The sequence below is a fragment of the Scyliorhinus canicula genome, chromosome 14 (genome assembly GCF_902713615.1).
Source record: "Scyliorhinus canicula chromosome 14, sScyCan1.1, whole genome shotgun sequence".
NCBI classification, from domain to species: Eukaryota; Metazoa; Chordata; class Chondrichthyes; order Carcharhiniformes; family Scyliorhinidae; genus Scyliorhinus; species Scyliorhinus canicula.
The window spans coordinates 131160844-131165874 of record NC_052159.1 but is presented as its reverse complement, the minus strand read 5'-3'; the positions used below and the strand labels follow the sequence as shown (position 1 = coordinate 131165874).

General features: G+C 40.4%; 1 non-coding gene across 1 annotated transcript; it reads left to right on the top strand.

Moving 5' to 3' along the window:
• Positions 1 to 4504: 4504 nt before the first annotated feature.
• On the top strand, positions 4505 to 4578 carry trnai-aau. Its single transcript has one exon. It is a non-coding gene; the product is annotated as a tRNA-Ile (tRNA).
• The last annotated feature ends 453 nt before the right edge of the window (positions 4579 to 5031 follow it).

Below are 5031 nucleotides of genomic sequence, written 5' to 3'. Positions count from 1 at the left end.
GGTTATTTTTTATTGAGTGGCGTTGTTATGGATAGTTAACTGTTTATTTAGTGTAATGTTAATATGCTAATAAATCAGTTTAATGGTTTTGTACCAAAACTGTACCCAGAAGGTCAATGTCAATTTTGCAATGCGTACACTCAAAAATGATCCGAGAAATCTGTGCACAATGGACCTGCTGTGTTTCAAATGCTATTTGGCAAAAAGATTCCCTTCTTTTTCCTGCTCCGTCAAAATTTAAATCTTAATTGTAATTATTATGGACTTGCAATTTACAAATGCTGTTTGCATACAAGTGCCTGGTTTTGTACTTGTGATCTTGTGGTTTCCTATGCAAATATGTTCCAGTGTGATTGTAACATAGATTTGAGGATCTCTTTCAATCCCTGGTAGCTGATGTAATTCACTATTGCTGTGCCTGCATATCTTGCATTGACATTAACTATTAATACACTGCTTCCCATACTCACATTTCTGTCTGATTAATGTTTGCTCTCTTTCTGCTCCATTTATCAACACAATGAATATAAATGATCAAACTGCATCTTCCCACAATGCTTTGGACAATATACAATCTTAATACAGGTATTGTGCATAAATAAAACAAAAATGCTGAGCCATCCTATTTCCCTCTGTTGTTCTGCATTGGCTGATATCTTTACACTTCACATTTTCTTGTTTTACTGAGCTATGTTAGCTAGGCATCAGTGGTTAGTAATTATACTGCCCTGGTACCAGAGCTGCACTCAGCAATTAATGACATGGAAAAAAAGAAATGACTGGTGCCTTGCTCTAATGTTACAGTTGTTGGCTGAGATTTTACTGCAGGTGTAATGAAGAATGCGTCATAAGTCTGTTTCTTTTACGGATCATCTATGTACATTGGTAGTGCCTTAATAATGCAATTACACTGTAATTACTTGGAAAGTGTCAAGCTCGCCTTACAATAGCTTTCCTTTCATTTTATTGGCAAAACAATGATATATAGGTTTTTAGCAGTTCAACCACAGTGTATGTATTACTTCCACTGATATATTTCTTAAAGCATTATCTACTCCCTGCTGATAAATATATTGCCCCAGCCAGAGTGGGAAAATGACTTCAAACTCACTGTGGTGTTAAAAAAACAATTGCTGTTATTATTATACGGTACTTTTAAACTTTGAATTAGCCACACACATTTTTCTTTTCGTACACTAATTGAACTAGTCACTCAGAATAAATCTCCACGGTCCATTAACAAGTTGTATTCAGCAAAAGGTAAGGTTAAAAAGGAAAATGTACATTTTCTGAGGACGCAGATAGAGTGGACTGAACCATTGCTGGCGGTCCACAATTCAAACTGGCTGTGGGGATAATGTGCCAACCGTTCAGCTAATTTACTGGGATGAGGACTGAGGCCCATTTTTGGATCAGCTTCAGGTGCAAGTCTCGGATGGGTTTTTTGACAATTCTGCTGCTTTTGTGTCTGAAATAGAACCCAAAGAAATTTCTACCCGGCAGAGGTTACAAAAAATGGAAAGAGAAGTGAAATTGCACTGGGGGAAATGGAGATTTTAATGGTTAACAGGAAATGCATAACAAAACCTTACATGCCTCGTAGTTTCAGATCCTCCCAGGTTCATTGGTACTGATAATGATTGATGTAACAGGTCTACCTGAGACTACGCTGATCATCTGTGCTGATTCTGATTGATATTACAGGTCTATTGGAAGAATCCTATTTTGTTTATCTTGATTATGATTTGTATATCAGGTGACCTTCCCAACTGCTCCATTGTTCAAGTCTGGAGCAGTGGTCAGAATATCTGTCTAAAGCATTTTGGATGAAGCAAAATCAGTGACATGTCGTGCTTCTAGATGATTTGTAAGCAAGTAAATAATGTTGCCGTGCTTTTATCCATTCTCTCTTTTCCACTTGATCTGAATAGTGTGTAGCTAAAGGAACTAAAACTGCATGTAGTCTTAAAGACAGCAATGGGACAGTGTTGAGCAGGTGCCCCAGATTTCTTGTTTTACTTTGCTGCAATGCATAACTCACATGGAAATGCAGGCTCCATGGAAATTGTTCACCCTGCGAATGGCAGCTGGACAAACTGAACTGTGGATTCATCAAAGGTCAAGATCTGAGATGTCAACAGCTTTGACACTTGTATAAACCAGTGCAGGTACTTCGTATTTGGGGACATAGATATGATTAATACACGCTTCATGGGTGAGACAAAAATGTAGAAAGAGAAAAGTAAAAGGAATTATTGGATGTTGCTGGGCTCATCGCTTAACTGAGTAGATTTCCTGTATGAAGATGGGATCAGAAAGGAAAAAGATGCTACAGGCTACACATGGTTGATTTATTTGCCACTATTCAGACTTTCATAGCCTACCTCTTTATCATTAATAAAGTAAATGCGTGACATTGATTCCTCAACCACCACCACTAAATCAGATTAACTGGTCATTTATCTCCTTGATGTTTTCTGTACAATCTGCATATTAATGCTTGAGCATCTCTGCATAAACCTCAAGCACTTCAATGTACAGTTTGTTTGGCAAACATCAACCACCGCATCAGACCACTAAAGGCAATGGGAGTTACCTAGACTCTCTCTAGGTCGGGACAGATGTGGAGCTCATGTCCTCCTAATGTGACAGAAAATACATAACTGAGGTAGAGGTAACCAGCAAGTCGTCATAGTCCCAGATGATCATCGGCTGCTTTCCCCTTTGAGGGGTAGAGCTGACTGGTGGTGATTTAACCTGAGGATCACCACACCTTAGGCGAGGGGCAAGGTAGAGAAGGCGGGGCCTTTGTGAATAACCTCAGCCGGTACGGGAACTGAACCTGTGCTGCTGACCTCACTCTTCATCACGAATGTATAGTCCTATATATATATACACATATAGCCCTGCTTTCTCCAATCCGGGGAACGGGGAGAAAGGGAACCCTAAACAAGGTCTTCCCTCCGTGCGCTGCTATGGTAACCATTCCTGGTTGGTCACCACATCACTGTGGTCGACTTATAAAATAAAACTCAAACTCAAATGATGATAACTATCGCATTACACTTGGCTCATGGAATGTCAGAAACCTCAAGACCTGAGTTTCATCTTTAGAAAGTAGGCTCAAACTACACAACCTAATGGATTGGTAAATCCAAGGACTGGCCTCAACAGTCAGGTATTGGTTTTGCTCTGCCAAGTAAGCTCAACTCACTTCCCAAAGGCATCAATGATTGACCCATGGTACTTTGAATAAATTTTGCCAGAAAATAGCATACAACATTCCTCAATGCTGGTGAACTGGCAGTGCCGCACACAACCGAGGCCAAAGAAGTAATCTGTGATAATCTCAGCAGGATATGCCAGCAACGTGGGTGATTTTAATGTTTGGTACAGATTGTTAGGGTAACTAGTGCGATGAACAACAATGTCTCATCAGATGCCTTTCCTGTCACCAGCAGAACCAAGAAAGGCTGCACAATGGGCCGAGTTCTGTTTGCCTCATCGTTTCCAGCCTTGTTTTTGCGTGCACTCAAAGATCTCAAAATAGGATTGCATATTCAGTGCAGGACCGATGACAACCTCTGCAATCTGCAAAGCCTCAAAGCTTGTATAAAGAATACCGAACACTCATCAAGTGAACTCTAATTTACCAATGATCATAGCACACACTCTGGAAGACATCCAACTACTTCTTGAACACTTTGCCCAATCCTCGGAATGCTTTGCCATTCCAATAAGTCTGAAAAAGACAAATTCCACGACCCAATATTTCCAATCAACAATGCACTTCTAGCCTTCGATTTTCACAGCGACATTTAAAGATGGTTGGCAAGATTATTACGGTAACTAGTGTGATGCAGAACAATGTCTCATCAGATGCCTTTCCTGCCACCAGTAGCATCAAGAAAGGCTGCATAATGGGCCCAGTTCCAGAGTCCCAACTTCTATTTTAATGGATTCCGTTTTCACCAGAAAGGAGGCAGAGAATGTCTTACAGGGAAAGAGAAATTTGAACCCATTTCAACTCAATGCAGTGCACAAACAAATCCAATTTTGACACTAGGAAGGACTTTATTCCACTTTGTGGGAGTCACAAATTTTTAGAGTAGACATAATTGTTATTGAAAGTAGGTAATGTCCGCAAAACTGTCAGGATACAAAGTTGTCTAAATCCACAGTCCTATCATTTTTGTTAAATCAGACTGTTTGTGTAATTGAAAGTTGAAAAAAAGCTGTTCCAGGAGTTGCAATAACTGTTCGGTAACATTTCCCCAGGGGCTATCATTATGTCATTATGAATGCTTGGCAGCTTTCCAAAAGCATTAATGATCTCAACCCATGGTGGGGTATGGGAGGAGAGTCTTAAGTTCACAGGCTGATTGACAGTTTAAAAAGGCTATTTCAGAACTAGCTGTCTTTGATATGGGGTTATGAATATAAATTTGTTTTTATAAAGGATGATGCACTTAAGGATTTAAAGGTTATGAATGAGTTTTCAAGTGGCCGGTTAGCTCAGTTGGTTAGAGCGTGGTGCTAATAACGCCAAGGTCACGGGTTCGATCCCCGTACGGGCCATTCTCCTGTTTTCATCCAAATCTTCATGAATGAGTTTTCAGGACTGTGATTTTTTTAAATTATAGTGAAGGCTGCAATAAATAGTTAAATATCTATTTTATTTCATCACAACATGCCTCCTGAGATATGCCCATGGGTGTAAAGGACAAGAGGGATGTCTGGACTGGCATGATTTGATATTAAGTTGGCACAGCAGGGTATAATGGGGCCATGGGCGGGTGGGAAACATGGGTTGGAATTAAGTTGGCATGGAGATGATATTGGGAGTGGGTGCCAGAATGCTGGGTGTGAGGCATGAGGACTAGAGGTTCTAAAATGCAGTGAAACAACAGGGGTAAAGTCCCCAGAGAATTGAGATGGACCTGCCTCCAGACTTGGAAGCCCCTGTTGCCATTTCTGATCAGCTTCCATTGGCAATGGGGCTGATTCTATCTCACAATTGTCCCCGTCCCT